The 18,948-nt window shown below is 46.7% G+C and overlaps 1 long non-coding RNA gene and 1 pseudogene across 2 annotated transcripts; both read right to left on the bottom strand.

Moving 5' to 3' along the window:
* The window catches only part of LOC146756166 (obscurin-like), a 265,736-nt pseudogene that overhangs the window by 231,535 nt on the left and 15,253 nt on the right, over positions 1 to 18,948 (bottom strand).
* On the bottom strand, positions 12,215 to 16,195 carry LOC146756170 (uncharacterized). 2 transcript variants are annotated; one of them, XR_014937593.1, is made up of 5 exons: positions 15,175 to 16,195; positions 14,346 to 14,572; positions 14,017 to 14,263; positions 13,183 to 13,377; positions 12,215 to 12,865 (listed from the first exon to the last, which is right to left on the bottom strand). It is a non-coding gene; the product is annotated as an uncharacterized LOC146756170 (long non-coding RNA). The 2 variants fall into 2 exon arrangements; XR_014937591.1 differs by lacking the exon at positions 15,175 to 16,195 and having other exon boundaries at positions 14,346 to 14,915.

The following is an 18,948-nucleotide window of genomic DNA, read 5'->3' as shown; positions in this document are numbered from 1 at the left end:
TTGAGGGGGGGAGTGACAAAACAGCTCTGAGAGACACATCATCAGATCAGAACATTGGAACGGTAACTAATAGCAGAGATTCTGATAAGAATATTGAAGTTTTCAAATTACCTTTTCTTAAAGTTGTATTTCACCAAGGTTCATCAATGTGCACACTGAAGAGCTGACTTGTTATCTTTCTTTTTATAAAAAATCATGTGTTACAATTGAGAGCAGAAGTTATAGGATGGAACATTCTCCAAGTAAAGTGCAAAAGACATTTCTTCATAGTTCCAATTAATGTCTTATGTTTTGTTCAGACTCACTAAATGATGTATTTCAGGGTACATCATGTGGGAATATAAGAAGATTATTCAGAGCAGGAGCTGCAGAGCAAGATGAACGACATGAGAAGGTAAGGCTGGGAACCAAGGACACAGCTTTTGTGTCACTCAGCCACCTGTGGCAGAGGTCAGGATTTCTGCAGGGATGGGAAATCATCCCATCACTTAGTGCCTTACAAGGAGCTGAGAAGCTTTTCTTGCTCAAGTCCTGCTTCCAAGCTTAACCACCTACAATGAAGTAGATGTCACTTTGCTGGTGTCCTTCAATTCCGTGTCTGCATTTTCCCAAAATCAGGAGGTAACCAGCTGCAGTGAAGTGAGCGATTTCAGTGCCTGTTTCTGATGGTGGCAATGAGTTCAGAGGTCACAATTAACTGACGATTCCTGTTTCCATTCTGACAAAGTCTGTAGTTGCAGCTGACTTCCTGAGGCTGCCATACGTGGTGGTGATGCAGCCTTGGGCTTCTTGGGGATTTGCATGACTCCCACCTTTCCTTTCTGTGTCTTGCAGGTCAGCTGGTGCTGGAAGCAGCCGGTATCTGAGTAGGAATGAAGGTGAGTGCAGGAGCAGCTGCTGAGGGGAGGAAGGAAGTCCATGCTAATGAGCTCTGGAGCATCTGCGGGTCTGGTACCAGAGGAGGCAGCAGTGATGCTGGAGGGCACGTGGTGAGTGCGTGGACAGGGTGGCACAAACGTGTGCGTGTGCTGAGGAGTTGGGTTGCACACAGGTGTACACAAAGGGGTGTTTGTGGAAGATGTAGGCACGTACGTGTTCCCAGGGGTGGTTTGCACACGTCTGTGAATACAAAGGAGGGCACACGATGCGGTGTGTGCATGGAGGTGTGCAAAGCAGGCAGGGTGGCACACGGGTGTGCATGTGCACATGGATAGGGGAAGGCTGGGGTTACAGGTTGACCTGTGCTGAGGTGAGTGGGGGCTCACGGTGTTGCTCAGTGGTAGATTTGTTTACACTGAGTGCTAACAGGAAACTCGCACACCCTTTTTGTTTCAGCTGTGCCAGCGCTGTGATCCCTTGCTGCTGGGATGTGCTGTTGGAAGGATGGTGTGCATGCCGAGCTCCCATCACTTCCAAGCCCTACAATTCTGTGATTCTGTGAATCAAGTGTAGAGCAAAAGGGATGTTTGGGCCAGGTGACTGTAAGAAGGCTGGCTGCTTTGGATGGTGGCAGCTGATGGAAACAGGTGCTCTGGGGACCGTTCAGCTTTTAACAGAAGACAGGGGTCCTGCAGGAAGAACAACGAGGTTCTCAAAAGGCTTCAGACGTGCACACAGAGTACATCTGTCCTGCCGTGCCGTCTCTGCTTCTTTTTGATGAAAGCATTTTCATGACCACTTGTTGTGGCTGTTGCTTGTAGAAGGAGGAATGTTAGGTGCAGTTCTCACTGAGAACTTCTGCTAGGATTTCTGTGTAATTTGAATCATGAGTGTTAGCACAGTGAGTTGAAGGAGGGCCCCGGAAGCAAATTTGTTGCTGTTGAAGCACTGTGTGATGAGCAGGTGCGTGGTAAGACGTGCTGGCAGATGTTGAAGCCACTTTAAGATTGAGGTGAGAAGGAAAGGCGATGAAGGAGCTGATGGCAAAGAGCTTCCTTAGGAGGCTTGGTGCTTGCATGGGATTGTATCCGATCAACTTCTTGTGTGCTGGTGTCCATCTGTGGTTTGTGGAGCAGTTTTCATTCCAGGGTCTGTCTGGTAGGACTGTGGCTTGGGCCAGGCCAGGGCGAATCCAGTGTGCTTTACTCTCGTTCTTAGTGCTTGTTTTTGCTCAGGTGTCAATCCTCACAGAGCAAGGCCTGAGGGTGGGGTTTGCGGAGAAAGAGGACATGCAGGCCTTGTGTGACACCCACGGAGCTGCAGCGAGGCTGCATTGGTGTAAAACAAGGGAAATGCACAGAGATCTGAAGGTGGGTTTTGGGCTCGACTTATGCCAGAGGGGATGTGCGTGCTCCTTTACAATGTGCGTTTTCTGCCTACTGTATGGCAGGTGGGCTTGGAAAGTTGTTTCCGTGTTTCTGTTGTTGGGAGAAGCAGATATCAACTCTTCTCTCTATTGAAAGATTTAATAAAAGAGCCTCTCCTTGCTTCTTAGTGTATGAATCACAGAATCATAGAATCACCAGGGTTGGGAAAGACCTAAAAGAACAGTCCAACCGTTCTCTTATTACCAATAGCTCCCAATAAACCACGTCCTTCAACACAACATCCAGTCATTCCTTGAACACCCCCAGGTGGGATGGCTCCACCACCTCCCTGGGCAGTCCATTCCAGTGCCTGGCCACCCTTTCTGAGAAGTAATATTTCCTAATGTCCAGCCTGAACCTATCCTGCCGCAGCTTGAAACCATTCCCTCTAGTTCTATCAGTAATGACACGAGAGAAGAGGCCGACCCCCAGCTCACTGCAACCTCCCTTCAGGAAGTTTTAGAGAGAAATGAGGTCTCCCCTGAGCCACCTCTTCTCCAGGCTGGACATTCCCAGCTCCCGCAGCCTCTTCTCATATGGCTCCATTGTGCTCCAGACCCCTCACCAGCTTTGTTGCCCTTCTTTGAACACGTTCCAATGCCTCAGTGTCTTTTTTGCAGTGAGGGGCCACAAACTGGAAACAGAATTCGAGTTGTGGCATCACCAGTGCTGAGTACAGGGGGACAATCGCCTCTCTGCTCCTGCTGGCATCAGTGTTTCTGATACATACGTTCTCATGTATGTAAGTGTCACATGTGTGACATCCTTTTTGATGGAGTTCCGTGACGGGAGTTCAGTGGATTTGAGAGCTGACTTGAAGCCTGTGGGCATCACCCAGGAGTTGGGGTGAGAGGATGAGGCGTAGAAACAGGAACCTCTTTGGTCGTTATTAACTCCCAACTTTTTGGTCAGGAATCTCTGTGTGTTTTTTTATCATGTAAAGAACAGAGTCATTGTGCAGCTTGTGAATGAATTGATTCACGCCTGCTGATTGGTGCTGTTCTCTACAGGGAGCTGCAGTGGAAATGGACACTTGTGGTCCACTGTCTGCCCCCCTCCCGCATGCTCAGATCAGCCAAGTTGTCAAGGCCTGGCTCTTGGTTGGTGAATTGTGCCAAGGTCAGAGAGTTGGATTTTCTGGGCTTTGAGACACGTCTTCCAGATGCACGTTGTGTTATTTCTGATGTGTTGACCTGTTGAGGTCCAGCCCCAAATGAGGATTCAAGTACTACCACCGCAGGAATGGTTTAGATTGGAATTGGAATGCAGAAGGCTGAAGCCAGCAGGAGCAGGGAATCCATCATCCAAGGGCTTGGTGCAGCTCTTCTTTGCTCAGTTGTGGAAGCATCGTAAAGTTGCTGGGCGGACAGGCATCACGTAGCCTGAGACTCAGCATGTCTTGCAGCAAGTGGATGGGACGGTTGTGCTGTGTGTGTTATTCCATGACTGTCTTAGCCCTGCTCACTGACCTGCTCTTTCTCTCTCCTCTCCTCGCCCTCCACCCACTGCCTCGGTGCAGCTTTTGCTCTCATTTCATCCGAGCAAAGCGACAAGGAACTGCTGCAGATAGCTTGAGGTGATCTCACTGCCAGGTACGTGCCATGTTTTGTCCCCCCCGCATGGTTTTGCAGGCCGTGTGGCACTGTGTTTAGTAACACAGCCTCATGCAGCTTTGATGTGACCCTGGTCACGGGTGGGTTTCTCCACTGCCCTGCAGCTCAGCCCTCAGAAGGGCTGTCTCTCAGAATGGCCGCCCTAGACCCCGTCCCCATCTCTGCTGCCCTCCCCGTCCCTTCAGCTGTTCCCGGTTCGGGCCGGGCGACACCGGGCAGGTGGGTGAGCGGAGCGGGGCAAGATGGCGGCAGGGAGTGGGGTGTGAGGGGCAGGGCGGGGCCTAACGGGGGTGGGGGGCGGGGCTAAGGGGAGGGGAGAGCGGGGATTGGTGGGAGAGGGAGCCAATAGGAGGTAGAGAGGAGTTGGGCACAGGGTGATGTTAACACCCCTTTGTGACGTCATAATGCCCCTTTGTGATGTCATAATGCTTCTTTGTTACATCATAATGCCCCCTTTGTGACGTCATAATGCCCCCTTTGTGACGTCATAATGTCCCTTTGTGACGTCATAATGCCCCTTTGTGACGTCATAATGTCCTTTTCTGATGTCATAATGCCGCTTTGTGATGTCATAATGCCGCTTTGTGATGTCATAATGCTCCATTGTGACGTCATAAAGCTCCTTTGTGACGTCGTAATGCCCCTTTGTGACATCATATAGCTCCTTTGTGATGTCATAAAGCTCCTTTGTGACGTCATAATGCCCTTTTGTGACATCATAATGTCCTTTTGTGATGTCATGAAGCTCCTTTGTGATGTCATAATGCTACTTTGTGATGTCATAATGCTTCTCTGTGACGTCATACTGTCCCTTTGTGACGTCATAATGCCCTCTGTGACGTCATAATGCGCCTTTTGACGTCATGATGCCCTTTGTGACATCATGAAGCTCATTTATGACATCATAATGCCCCTTTGTGACGTCATAATGTCAGTTTCGGATGTCATAATGCCCCTTTGTGATGTCATAATACCCCTTTGTGACGTCGCAGTGCTCCTTTGTGACGTCATAAAGCTCCTTTGTGACGTCGTAAAGCCCCTTTGTGACATCATAATGTCCTTTTCTGATATAATAATGCCCCTTTGTGACGTCATAATGCCCCTTTGTGACATCATAATGTCCTTTTCTGATATAATAATGCCCCTTTGTGACGTCATAATGCTCTTTGTGACGTCATAATGCTCTTTGTGACGTCATAAAGCTCCTTTGTGATGTCATAAAGCTCCTTTGTGATGTCATAATGCCCCTTTGTGACATCATAATGTTCTTTTGTGATGTTATAATGCCCCTTTGTGATGTCATAATGCTTCTTTGTTACATCATAATGCCCCTTTGTGACGTCATAATGTCCTTTTCTGATATCATAATGCCCCCTTGTGACGTCATAATGCCCCTTTTTAAAGTCATAATGCCCCTTTGTGACGTCATATCACCCCTTTGTGATGTCATACTGCCCCATATGAAGTCCAGACAGAGTCAAAACTTATGGACCTGCACGAGGATCACTTTCAAGACAGTGGCTCTGTTGCTTCAAGCTTATTTGCTTCGTCCTGCCGCCACTCTATTACCAAGTATCAGCAACCTCTTGCATGATTCAACTTGCAAACGTTTGACACTAACCCTTGTGTTTCTGTGCCTTCCTAGATAATTCGAGCCCTTGTCAACCCCAAAGATCCAAACCAAGTAGTGATGTGCAGTGTGTTTCCATCAATGGAGAGTTCTTATTAAGCACAAATCGCTGCAATTCGGATGACAGCCTTCCACATGGTAACAGTGATGGACACAAGGGGCTCATCCACGTTCATGCTCTCATATCTCCTGGCTCTGCTGAAGCTCCTGACCTGAGCCTGCCAGACACCACAGTCACCTGCCTGGATTGTGACCCAGCGCCTTTGCAGTGCTGCCCATCCCAAGCACAGCCCGAGTGCCCCAACAGCAGCACCACCATGCAGGAGCAGGGCAGCATCAGTGAGGTGAAGCTGAGCATCTTAGATGGGGACTTAGAGTCAGGCTGCCAGTCCCAGGCACCAGGCAGCAGCACCAGCTCTGAGCCACTCTCATCTTGACAAGAGGAGTCCCATCTTCACCCTTGACCTCTCAAGCCCTCCTGTCTTTTATTGAATAAAGTCACTCTCATGCTCAATCATCGCCTTGGCTGCATTCCGAGTCTTCAATCACAGGGATTGGGATGAATGCAACAAACAGCAAGGCAGCTCAGCTTGCAATGCTATGGCTGTGGGGTTCGTGCAGGCAGAGCTCTGGGTTCCCATTTTGCATGGCTTCGGGATGTCTGCAGCAAGATCTCTACCATTTTGTATGGCAGCAAATAATCTCTAGCATCCAGGTTGCTGCTCATGATAATCCCAGTCTTCCTGGCTGTCGCTTTGTGATACCTTTCAAAGCCTTTTGATACTCTTTGATGCCTTGGCTGCTCCCTAACACCTCTGTCCTCCTGCCATGTTGACTCATGTCTCCCACTTTGAAGCTGGCTTTGCAGATCGTCTCCAGCCCTGTCATCATCACGCTGCAGCAGGAGGTGCTCACCTGGCCCAGTGTCTGGCAGTGCTGCTTGTTCTGCAGATGAGCAGCTGCCTCCTCATCTCTTCAGCTACAGTAGTTTTTCTCAGGGCAGTTAGATGCAGTCACGCTCCTCTGGATTTGGTGTGTTAAATCCATGCTGCATGGCAGCAGTCAGTGCAATACAAAGGTGTTCTGTGTGCCACAGCATTTCTCCAGGGGCTGCCAAAGGTAGAAGCACAACACAGCACCATCCTTCTGACAGTAATGTCTGTGAGTGTTAGACATGTGAGCACTGCATCATCCCCAGCGTGTCAGTGCTTTTCCACACCAACCTGACTCTCACACTCTGCACTGAATGTAACTCTGCTCTTGTGGAGACAAATGCTTTCTGTCACATCCTCCATCCCTGCAACCATTTGCCGGTAGGCAGCTCTTGCAGAAGAATCAAGCAGCAGAACCTTTTGCTCACCCTACAGCATGCAAATGCTATGAAAGCAGAAATAACCTGGCATGCTCTGGGTCTGCAAGGCTGCACAGATGGGAGAGGTAGATTGTGTTTTTGCAGTGGAAGTTTCCAGTATTTTCAGTACATAGTGTAGGCCCTAACTGAATGTATAACCCTCTTGTAAAACAGCTGTATAAGTAGTTTTTCCACCAAGAAAGTTGCTGAACAGAGTTAAGTTCAGACTGGGGGCATTCTGACATGGGTAGAATTGAGACAAGCACAAGATAAATACGCAGGGTGGGTAGAGCCCAGCACAGCACAGAATGAATGTACTGACTGTTGGAAACATTGCCCTTCTCTGTCCGCAGAAAAGTACAAGGCAGACCTAAAAACAAGAGGTTGGTAATTGACCATATATGGAAATGAATCCTAGCAACAGTCTGGAGGAGTCTGTGAGCCTGAGATGCTCAACCAATGAGAGCCATGAGAGCATCACCTGCATTGGGTTTAGGGCATAGAACAGAATTGATTTCACTGACTGGTGTGCAATTTCTCCCTTGCCAACAGGGGATGTGCGCGCAGTATTGCAGTAATGAATAAGCACTGCTGCTATCGCTGCCATCTTTGCCTAACTAGAAATCTTTGACTTTGAGAGTTTCTCACACAAGGGGAGAGGGTAAGAAAGTAAAGAGGCACAGAAAACTAAGGGAAACTGCTCTTCTTTATCTTATCTATAAAAATTGATACAATTGATGCTGTCGTGCATTTTTTTATTATTTTTAATTTTTTGCCAATGTCAGTTTGATTGTTTTAAAATATCCACACACCAAAATCTGACTACCAAGCAAATTTAATGAAAATGAAATGAAGGTGAGTTAGCGGAAAGCACAAGGCCATATTATATCAGGCTCTAGCAAATTTACAGGCAGTCACTGCACGAAGAGGTAGATCTGAGTTGCACATTATATGATTCCCACAAAGATTAATGAAATCTGAAGCTTTCAATATATTTCCCCTATAATCAAAAGAGAACAGATCCCCAGGGTCTGTCCCGCAGACGTTCTTTCCGTGGTCTCTGCTGCCACCTGCTGGCCAATACACGGAACTGCCACTGTTGGGCGTTTGGTGCCGCAGGAAGCACAACGCAGATCTGAGTTCTGACCGGTCTACGCAGCAAATCCGCCAATCTTTATTGCGATAAGCCCTCCACATGGCATTGCACACGCACTCGAACACGCAACAGGCATAGATTTCTCCTAACTCCTCGAGGAGCAGGCAAGCAGAACAACTGAGCGCAGCACTGCTTGTGATTGGGCCACCCCCATCATAGAGATGTGTGTTAGATCTTTTACCCACCCCTGGCTTTTTTGGCTACAAGGGCACACTGCTGGCTCATGGTCAATCTGTCGTCCACCAGGACGCCCAGGTCCCTCTCAGCAGAGCTCCTCTCCAGCAGCTCTTCTTTCTGCTTACACAAGGAAGATAGTCTTGTCAATGCAGAGAAATGAATCACAGAATCACAGAATGACCCGGGTTGGAAGGGACCCCAAGGATCATGAAGCTCCAGCCCCCCTGCCTGGAAGGGCCACCAAACTTCCATGTTTACTAATGAAATAAATGAAATAAATGACAAAATTTCCTTTCAGAGAGTTGCATTCACACCTTGACTTAGGTTTGTACAGCTTGGGCATTTGGTCAGACGTGTACTGAAGTCAGGTTTTTCTTTGATTGAGAAAGCATTGAACTAGTTCCTCATTGATGTACAGTTCCTTAGAAATGGAGTAGTCCCCACTTCAGACCAGCTCCTACTGGATCCCATTTCCTGAGAGTCCCACAAGAAATTCTGGAGGAATCAGTTTGCTTTCTAATCTACCAACTGTCTGATACTTTCAACACCTTGAATAAATTGCCAGTTGCTGACTTGTTTCTTTTTGTAAATCTGTTGATGCACGCACAAAAAATGGATCAGAGCACGGGGTCTTATCTGGAGATGGGAAAACAATTGGATAAACAGAAAATTGTTTTTTGCAAGTTTTGCAGATCTATAAGTGGCTTTTCAAGAGATTGTACCACTTCTGCACATTGATTGTCTGACAGTTTCCCTATGATTTTACTTTAAAATGAAGAAGCAATGAAAAGCTCTGTGCTCTGTGGGTGTGCATGGCTGGCTCTGCCCTTCTCATAGAGGAGAAAATCAGCATTTTCACCTCTGGTTCCTACACTTAGATAAAATCCCCTCCACTTACCTGCAATTTTCCTATGTGTGGAAACAGCCTGACCTCAGATGGGGTGAAGCAGCTTCTATTTGTCCTTTCCCATTATTGAGGGAATAATCTATATTCTTTTATCATAAGAAGAAAGGAAATTTTGGATGAGGGAAGTACCTACAACATGTAGAGACTCTTAGGAAACAGAAAAATAAAAATAATAAAAAAATAAAAACAGTATCACAAAGAAAATCTTGAAAAGAGCCAAATAATAAGGGAAAATAGCTGACTGCTGCAGGTGCACTTTGAAGACCCACAACAGAGGAAGCTGAGGTCTCTCCTTCTTGTCCCTTCACTGTTTCTCAGTGTGCCTCATTGTGCCCAGGCGATGGCTTTTTTTATTATTTTACTTCTGTTATTACAGCAATTCACCTGCCAAAGAATTTAATTTGCTATGGAACTATATAGAATATCAGAGGAAAGACAGTGACAGTGCATGGACCCCCTTCTCTCTCCTCCTGGTATCTACATGTGCTGGAGAACTTCGCTTTTACCATAATATGCCTTGAAAGTGTTTGCAGCCTCATGATCTTTCTGGCTCTGCACAAACCTGCCTTCTCCAAGAGATTTTACTTTGAGATGTTGATGGCAGCTTGTAGTTTCCCCTTTTGGGGACCCTACTTGTCCTGGGCATCCTGATGTCTGAGTGGAGTCAGTCCTTGCTCTACAGCATCTTTCAACACCAAATATGCTGACCCCACTGCCAAGAGAACATTTCCTTGTAAAAAGCAACACAAAGAATTGAAGTCAGGGGTCATATTTGATACGATCAATAAATCCATCCCTGGCTGACTTTCTTTATTAAGTTTCAGACATTTTTAATGAAAGAGCTATAATCCCTGTAATAAATTTTCTCTTGGTTTTCTATGTATTCAGATCTTAGTCTATGAAGAAGTAAAAGTGAATACAACTGAATTTACCATTGAATTGTAATATTTATTTCTTCTTCTGGTAGTATGTAGCAAATCATCTGTGCCTTACTGACTTCCCTTACTGACTGTGTTGCTAAATATCCTAATGGAAATCTCTTTTATTTGTATTTCTTTCTACTTTCCCCTGTTAAGGATTTCATGGCTGCTCTCAGGTCACCGTGGAGCCTTTTGTACTCCAGGCTGAACAGCCCCAGCTCTTTCAGCCTGTCCTCATAGGAGAGGTGTTCCAGCCCTTGAATCAGTTCTATGGCATGTATCAGTGACCTGTCCATGCTCCAACAGGTCCATGTCTCTCCTGTACTGAGGACTCTGCATCTGGATGCAGTACTCCAGATGAGGCCTCATCAGCACAGAGTAGAGGGGCAGGATCGCCTCCTTTGCCCTGCTGGCCGTGCTTCTTTTGATGCAGCCCAGGATATGGTTAACTTTCTGTGCTGTGAGAGCACACTGCTGGCTCATGTTCAGCTTCCCACCAACAGGAACCCCAGGTATTTTTCGCCAGGACTTTGCTCAATCCTTTCAGGCATTTCCCTTCCACTGAAAGCTTGATCCAGGATCTTGCCTTGTTCATGTGCACGGTGCTTTCTCACTTCATTGTGTGCACGGTGATTTCCCAAATAAGTCCAGATTTGCAGCATTTCCTTTCCAAAAAGAACTGAAGGTGGGGAATAAAGTGGGGAGGAGAGAGATAGATTCCAGCTGTATCTGCTGATCCATCTTTGCCTCATAGCAGGAAATAATCAAACACCTGTCTTAGTTCCTGGTGCTGTTCAAAGAGGAGCTCCTCATGAAAGATGAATTTCTTCCTCAAGTTCTATTGATCACAGTACCGGTCTGTTTATCAGTGTTCTGTTTTGGACCCCTCACTATAAGAAAGATATTGAGGCCCTAAATCTTGTCCAGTGAAAGGCAACAAAGCAGTGAAGGATCTGGAGCAAAATTAAGCTGGGCAGTTCTTTTTTTTTTTTTTGAGAACCAAAGCAATAATATTTTTATTTTATTTCTTTATTTATTGCTTACATCCCACTGAATGCAGCAAGAATATTCAGAAATATAAGTGTGAGGTGCCACTTCTCTCTTGCTGGTGCAAAAGCAGATCAAACCTCTGCACATCAGGAGCAAAAAGAGACAGATTTTGCAGAGCACTCCATAGCTGGGACTGCAGGAGGGCTCAGCCTGCTGTGCATAGCAAAGTTTCTCTTGTGTCCCTTGTCTCACTGCAGCTTTAAGGAATTCCCGAGGGGAGCTGCCTTAATAGCAAGTTGTACCACTTTTAAAGCTACATTTGTATCGCTCACACAGCAAGAGCTCTTGTCACATGGAAGCCATCGAATGAAAACACTGACGTGGCAAGAGAATAAGGCGAGATAATGAGAAATTAAGAGCATGAAAAGTAAATGCTCTAGAAAAGCTGACACTTCATAACACTTCAAGTGAACACTTGCCTGAATCTCAAAGTCGACCGATAAAAAATTATTTGCTTTTCTTATGTAACAGAAATAGATAAAGAATTCTGTTTGGATAGGAAAAGATTCCACTAGGCTGCAATTTACGTATGGATGCTCAATATTTAAGGAAATTGATTCTTTTACTTTGTAAAAGTGCTGTGCGTCACAGGGCAACCATGGGTCCTGTGATCCATCCTGCCCAGCCCCACAGCACGGGGCTCAGCTGTGACCCAGGAGCAGCCACCATCCTGTCCATGGCAGGGTGACCCTGCGCATGCCATCGTGCCCTCCACCAGGCCATGGAAACTGCATTTTCTTCTTCCCCCCCCCATCCCCAGAATGATAAAAGACAGACTCCATCAAGTCAATAGAGATGCTCCTGTTTCAAGGTGTGCAGAAATTCCCACCCTGCAGTGGTTTGAACAAGGACTGGTGACACGAAACAAACGGGGCTGCAGAAAGCAGAAAGAAATTGGTCTGTGCTTTATGGGGCACATCCTGGAGCTCCTCTGAGATCCGAGTTCAGCACCAATGGGATCATGCAGAGAAATCCTTAAGTCCGAGTTCAAAAGTCGTTTCTTCAGTGACCAAAGGGAAGTGAGAGCGCATAAGGAGAGAATACCACTGCCAGGGCTCAACGCAGCCATTCCCCTGCAGCATTTGAAGCACGGACTCAGATGTGAATGATCCAAATCCTTTATTACAAGTTCTCACATCCATTATAAACCTTCACAAGTTTTTTTTTTTCTAACATATCCAATCAGAGCCGTGAGTCCCTTCTTCTCCTTCCAGAGGTGTCCTTGGTTCTCAGGCTGTTGATCTGGCTCCACAGCTGCTGCTCTGAACAGCTTTTCTTGTATTCCCACATTCCCCCACGAGCCCAGCGTGGGGCAGGGCAGGATGGAGCAGGGGATGCTCCAAGGGACCACAGGAGAGGTAGAAGAAAGCTCCAGTGTGAGACCAGGGCCTCGTCGGCCCCCTGAGCAGAGAAACATGAGCAGGGCAGCTGGAGAGGCTGCGTCCTCATTGACACTCCTGGGCTGAGCCTTCAGCCTTCTGAAGGGCTCCAGCCATGCACCATCGTTCTCTGTAGGATTGTCCTTCAGGTGTGCAGCCGTGGGGGAGTCGTGCAGGATCAGGGTCCAACCCGTCCACACTCCGCTCCTGGCACAACCATCTCCATCCTCACCCATCTGCAGCCCTTCCCCACCCCACTGCAGAGCAAAGTGGGTACCCAGGGAAGAGCAGAGGGTCAGCAGACGTTGCAGTTGGGATTCAGAGATCTCTGCAGGGAAGCTCAGGGTGAGCCAGGTCAGATGCGCAGCTCCGGCTGCTGCACAAACAAAAGAGAGTGGATTTCAGAGTCTTGCTGCCAAAATGCTCCCCAAGAACAGCAGGGGATGCCCAGCGCCAGGGAAGAGGGGACCCTGCATGGGGATATCCCAGAGAGCGGGCAGGGGACAGACTAAGACAGCAAGGTGAGAGGAAGGCACTGAGGGACCAGAAAGCTGCAAGATCCCCTCTGCCCTCTTCGCCCTCCAGGCTCCTGGCCCCACTCAGTGCAAACCCACCCAGGCCCAGGGATGACAAGTCAACACAGGGCACTCTCACCTCCTGCAGGATCTGGGGAGCACCAAGCCCGAGGCTCACCTGGAGGCAGTGAAGATGTGCTTGGAGTTGGTGCAGATGGCATTGATGGGGCTGCCCTTTGATCTCCCCAACTGGGCCGAAGTTATCCATGTTCCAGACTTTGATCACGCCTCCTTGGTACGCACTCAACAACATGGGGCAGCCAGGGATGAAGGCCAGGGTACAGACCCAATCTTTGTGTGCTCTTGGGATTTGCTGTAGGTACATGGCAGAGCAGAGATCACAATCAGCCTCATGCACTCAGCTGCAGGGCTGCAGATCATCCACTGCTGCCCCAGAGTCAATCCAAATCACCAACCTGGACGCAAGACTTGGGGCCTGAATCCTCTTCTCAGAGAGTAACATAGCAACTGATGCTCCAAGCCTATGTCCCAAGGGGAAGTGGCAGTTCTGGGTGCCCTTCAGTACACACCCATAGACACACAGAGCCACTTGGCACACACACTGCCAGATCCCCAGGCTGCCTTTCCAGGATAGCAGGACCTAGACCAGGTCCCTCAGCCTTCCTCCTTCCACACTTCCACATACCCTCGATCACAATTCCACATACCCTCTATTACACTTCCACATACCCTCAGTTACACTTTCTTATACCATCAGAACAGTTTGTCCCATTCAAACACCTTTAATACCATATAACGTTCCCTTAGCAATCCGTATTGTTCAGTTATAAACAAAAAGTTACTTTCTCTTTAACCCTTTTTCCTTTGTACATGATTCCACTATTTATACCCTCAATTAATGATTCATACTGCATGTGATGTTATGATGTGGAATATGGACAGCAACAGCACAAAACCATGACACAGTGTTACCGACCCAACAGGCTCCGACCTTAGAGCCGCTCAGGGCTTTGCTAGCAGATCTCAGCAAGGAGGCTCCCACCTCCGTCTTCGGCACTCCATGGGAAGATTGTCGGGGTCACTGAGCTGCAGCAATACAACAGGGCTGGCAAAAATGTTCTTGGTTGGTGTGAGAGAACCTGAGCTGGGGCTCATCCAAGGAGATTCAGCGATCACAGCTTCTAGTCCTGCACTTCACACATAGCTCCAGGCAACAGCAAATTAACTGTCCCTAAACACTGCAAAAAGAGGATGGATCCAATTGGATGGCCCCTGAGATAGACAAAACTTAACACCCAACACAAAACACAGTCCTCTCACCTGCTGGTCAGCAAACAACAGAGCACAACACACACCAGCATCCAGGACTCGTGCAAAAAAAGAAGAAAAAGAAATTGCTAGATGGTGTTTCTCAGAAACACAGAAGCACAAGCCAACTGGAAGATAGCTGCAATTATTCTTGAAAACAATGTCCTTTGTTATCTTGATGTGGCCAGTGTTGAGCGAAGCAAACAAAGTCAACCCGATTTTCTTACATTCAGATTAATCTGCAAGGCACAAAGTAATAAAGGTATGATTTTTATTAATAAACTGAGTGTTAGCAGCTGTCAGAAGAATGAATGTGTCACACACAGAGGTAAACTCCCACAGCAAAACTAGATGTAACATTTCCTATCTGTGTTTCATCCTCACAGGAAAAGCCTTTCTTCGCAAAATCTCCTGGAAGAGAGATGGTAAGAGACATGAAAACTGAAGGATCCGAGCACAGCTCTCCAGTAGCTCCCTCTGTACGTAGATGGTCGCAGAGACAAAAGGTCAAGTCCACTTTTGGAGGGTTCCTTAGGCACACCAACCCCATGCTCCTATTACAGACCCTTGCATAAGACAGGTGATATACCTACAAGATTATCTACAGCTTAGACTATGAAAACAGGGAGTCTAGCTAGAGAAAATTATCTACCTGTGCTTCTGAGCAATCTGTTAACCACTCTCATACAGTTCAGGCCAATCCAAACAAGATGCAATGACATGTCAGCCACAGAAACAGCTTGATTTTAAGGAGTTTGTTTGGACAAGCCCCTGTTGCATACGGTGGTCAAACATGCATTACTTGGGGGCACATTGTATTTGATTTAACACATCCTCTTACCTTTGGCTTTGCACAGAGTCCAAAGTCTATCAGCTTCAAATTGTCAATCAGCAGATTTTCCCGGTGGATGAGAAAGCAGTCAGGAATGATTTCCACCCAAATGCCCAAGGAAACATCTTTTCTCTTCTCTTCTTTCCTGCTGTGGACAGTGGTTCCCAGTCTACTCAAAGCTCGCTCGCTCTCGCTGTCTCAGAGATCTTCACTGACTGCTGGCAAGTTCCCATCTTCCAATATCCCAGGTGGGAAATACTAGCTTGTATCTGTTGGAAAGGACCTGGGGACTAGGAGGACAAGTGGTGAGAGACCACAGGCTGAATGCAAGCCAGCAGTGTGCTCTGACTAAAAAGAAGTACAACAAGATCATCAGCTGCATTAAAAAGCAGCACAACCAGACCAGGACAAGTCATTCCTGCTTCAACACTCATTGCACCACATCTACAATACTGTATCTGGTTTTTGGCCAGGAAGGATAACAACCTGAAACAAACTCTGAAGCAAGTTCTATGGATGACCTCCAGCCTGTGCAGGGGGCTGAAGCTCCCACTCAGAGAAGAGAAGCTGGGGAGAATGATCTTTGTGACAGAAAATCCATTGGATGGGGCTAGAGGAATGCATCTCACCCCATACCCTCTGTACAGCCACCATTTGTTTAAAGGATCACTCTTCCTTGAGGCACAAAACTAGAGCAGGTTACACAACAGACTGACACCACAAGGGCTTCTCTCGAGATACAAACTGCAGCAAAGAGCATCACAAAAATGTGAAACCAACACTCAGATCAGATCTGTGTCTCTGCTCCGCTCATTAGGAGCATCATGTTTTACTCCCCTTTCAGAGGAAGATACTTCTTCAAGGATAACAAAATCCAGCTCAGCTACAGAACACAGTACGACATAGCAATAAATATCTCACATTTCCTGTAGGGAAAGAATCCTAAGCACAAGTTATTGTCTGAGTTTCAGCTGGGACTGAATTATCTTCTTCAGTGTCTGATATAATACTACGTTTTCATTCTAGAGAAACAATGGAGATAGCGCAGTGATGCTTACAGTTGCTGCCAGGCAGCGTTGTACAGAGCCACAGTCAATCTCAGCTGAGAGCCCAAGGAAGTGAGAAGGAACAGAACTAGGACAGCTGACTTAAACTGGCCAAAGGATATTCCATACTATATGACATATTGTGGAAGGAGTTTTGAAGGGGGTATAACTTCATGTAAATCTCTTCCACTACGAGGAGGCTAACTGGACACTGATTGGTAGGTGGTGAGCAATTGCTTTTGCATTCATCATAACTATTATCCTTTTCTCTATCTCAGTACATAATTCTATCTCAACCCATGAGTTCTACTTTGTGTTACTTCTCCCCCCTTCAGTTCTCTCCTGCAATCCACTGGAATGGAGTGGAGTACTGTAACTCTCTCTGCCAACAGAAAAATAAAAACACATTCATTATTATTTATGGAAGACTGACTGCAGTTCAGGCTCACTGGTTTGAGGTCTCTGGGCATAACCCTGACTGTGAACAGAAGCAATTGCTGAAACAGTCTGTCAAAAAAAGACTGGAGCTTCCTCTTCCAAAAGGCGGTCCTTAGAAACAATGCAATCAAACAGCTTCCCTGTAAGATAAGGTTATCTGAAAATGCATTTAGAGAGTATCAGAGAAAGATAAGTAAGAAAGACAGCACAGAAAGCAGAAACTATTTCTTACCTCTATGACTATAAATATTTCTTTGATGTCTCTCTTACGTGATCCAATGGGCAAACATGTTGATGACTTCAGTTCTTCATGGCATCAATTTCTGTTTTAGCATGAGGCAAGTCATCCTTAAGAGACCATAAAAGCAAGCGATGAAATCGCTAACTACTGTGACATACCAGGTACCACATCTGACTGCTGTGGAACAGAACAAGCACATATGGGACAGTACACAATTCAACATCAACTCAGCAATGACTGACATCACTCCCATAGAAATTCTGAAACAGAGCTGTGAAAAATGAAAAGTAAAACATTCAGCATTTTCATTGGCATTTTGGTAAAGTTGCTGTAATAATGTAACAATAATGTAATGTAATGTAATGATGTAATAACTTCCTCCATTTTAAAGCCAGAGAATACTGCCCTCTGAACAACCAGCAACAAGATTTGTGGTGCTCTGTTAAACTTTTTCCAGCTCTACAGCATCTTTCAAAAGGCAATGGGACCAGTAGGCTGCATTCGTATGTACCATCCCACCTGCCCCCGTGTTCTTGAGAACTCCACAACTCCAACAGAAGATATTCTCATATTTAAATGCCTTTTGGCTTACCCCTACAGTAACTTTCTCCATGATTTTTAGTGCAACTTTTTCACCAGTAAGAAGATGCCGCCCGAGTTTTACCTTGGCAAAACCACCTACAAATCAAAACACAGATGCTTAAAGTTGAGTGTGAATTCTTCTCTAATATAACATTACAATTTCCAACTGGTTTAAAAAACGAATTCCAAATTTATACAAATGAAACCTGACTTAGAGAACTGACAAGAGCTGTTAATCTATTCTCAGATTAATTCTAGAGTGGTGAGACAGACTGTTAGGCGTGCTGTTTCTGTACAAAGATGACACTTACCCGTTCCAACTGTTTCATGGAATTCCTAGTACTTGAGAATTTCCTCGTAGTCACTGACAGGCATCCTGAATGTGCAAGAACTGAAGATCCTCCAAGCACGTGCAATGAGGAAGTGCCAGCAGTGTTCACATCCTACTTAGGACATATTCTTAGAGGCAGAAGGGACACTCGTGGCAGATCCAGCAATGCTCATCTTCTCACCAACGTGCATCCCCCTCTCACCCAGCAACAACAAAACACAGTGCATGAAGCTGGCTTCACTTAGGTTAACAATATGGAACATCCCTCAGGGCTTTGTGCCACAGAGCAGTAGCAGGGCTGGACTACAGCTTGAGGAAGCAGTGGAAGCCTTTCCCTGTATGGTTACAGTGTCCCTGCACGCACCCCACAGCCAGAGCGTTGCAAGCTGAGCTGTCTTGCTGTTTCTTGTACTCATCCCAATCTCTGCGAATGAAAACTCAGAATTCAGTCAAGGCGTTGATTGAGCACGAGCGTGCCTTTATTCAATAGGAAAAAGGAGGGGGTGTGAGGTCTGGAGGAAAGATGGGACTCATTCTCTGTTGTCTGACGAGAGTGTCTCAGAAGTCGTGCTGTTGCCCGGAGCCTGGGACTCTTGGCCTGATTCTACCTCCCCCTCCAAGATGTTTGGCTTCTCCTCTGTAATGCTGACCTGAGCCTGCATGGTTGTGCTGCTGTCGGGGCACTCGTGCTGTGCTTGGGCTGGGCTGTCCTCGAAAGGCACTCGGTTCAGGCTGGTGCCTGAGGAGTCTGGCAGGCTCAGGTCAGCAGCTTCAACAGGTATGGGATGAACGAGAGCTTCAACGATGATGGCATTCTTCTCTTTATAACTGATGTTATACAGAAGGCTTTCATCTGAACTGCAGCATCCTGTGCTTAGTAACAGTTCTTCATTGATGGAATCACAGGATGCTGCATCGTAACATGCCTGGCGTCTTGGAGATATACAAGGGCTCGGGTCACCTAGGAAGGAGTAGACGCACAGCAGTTAGTGTCAAAGTTTCACAAGATGAATCATGAAACAGGTTCTTGACATTTGGCTATGCAGTGATGGTGGGCAGAAGCAAATAGGCTTCTAGCAACAGTGTCACTGTCTTGAAAGTGATCCTCGTGCAGGTCCAGCTCTTGTGTTGACAAGAGACTCATT

The sequence above is a fragment of the Coturnix japonica genome, chromosome 28, assembly GCF_054131305.1.
Source record: "Coturnix japonica strain WE chromosome 28, WE-NBRP24, whole genome shotgun sequence".
In the NCBI taxonomy this organism is placed as follows: domain Eukaryota; kingdom Metazoa; phylum Chordata; class Aves; order Galliformes; family Phasianidae; genus Coturnix; species Coturnix japonica.
This window is presented reverse-complemented; position numbering and strand designations above follow the sequence as displayed.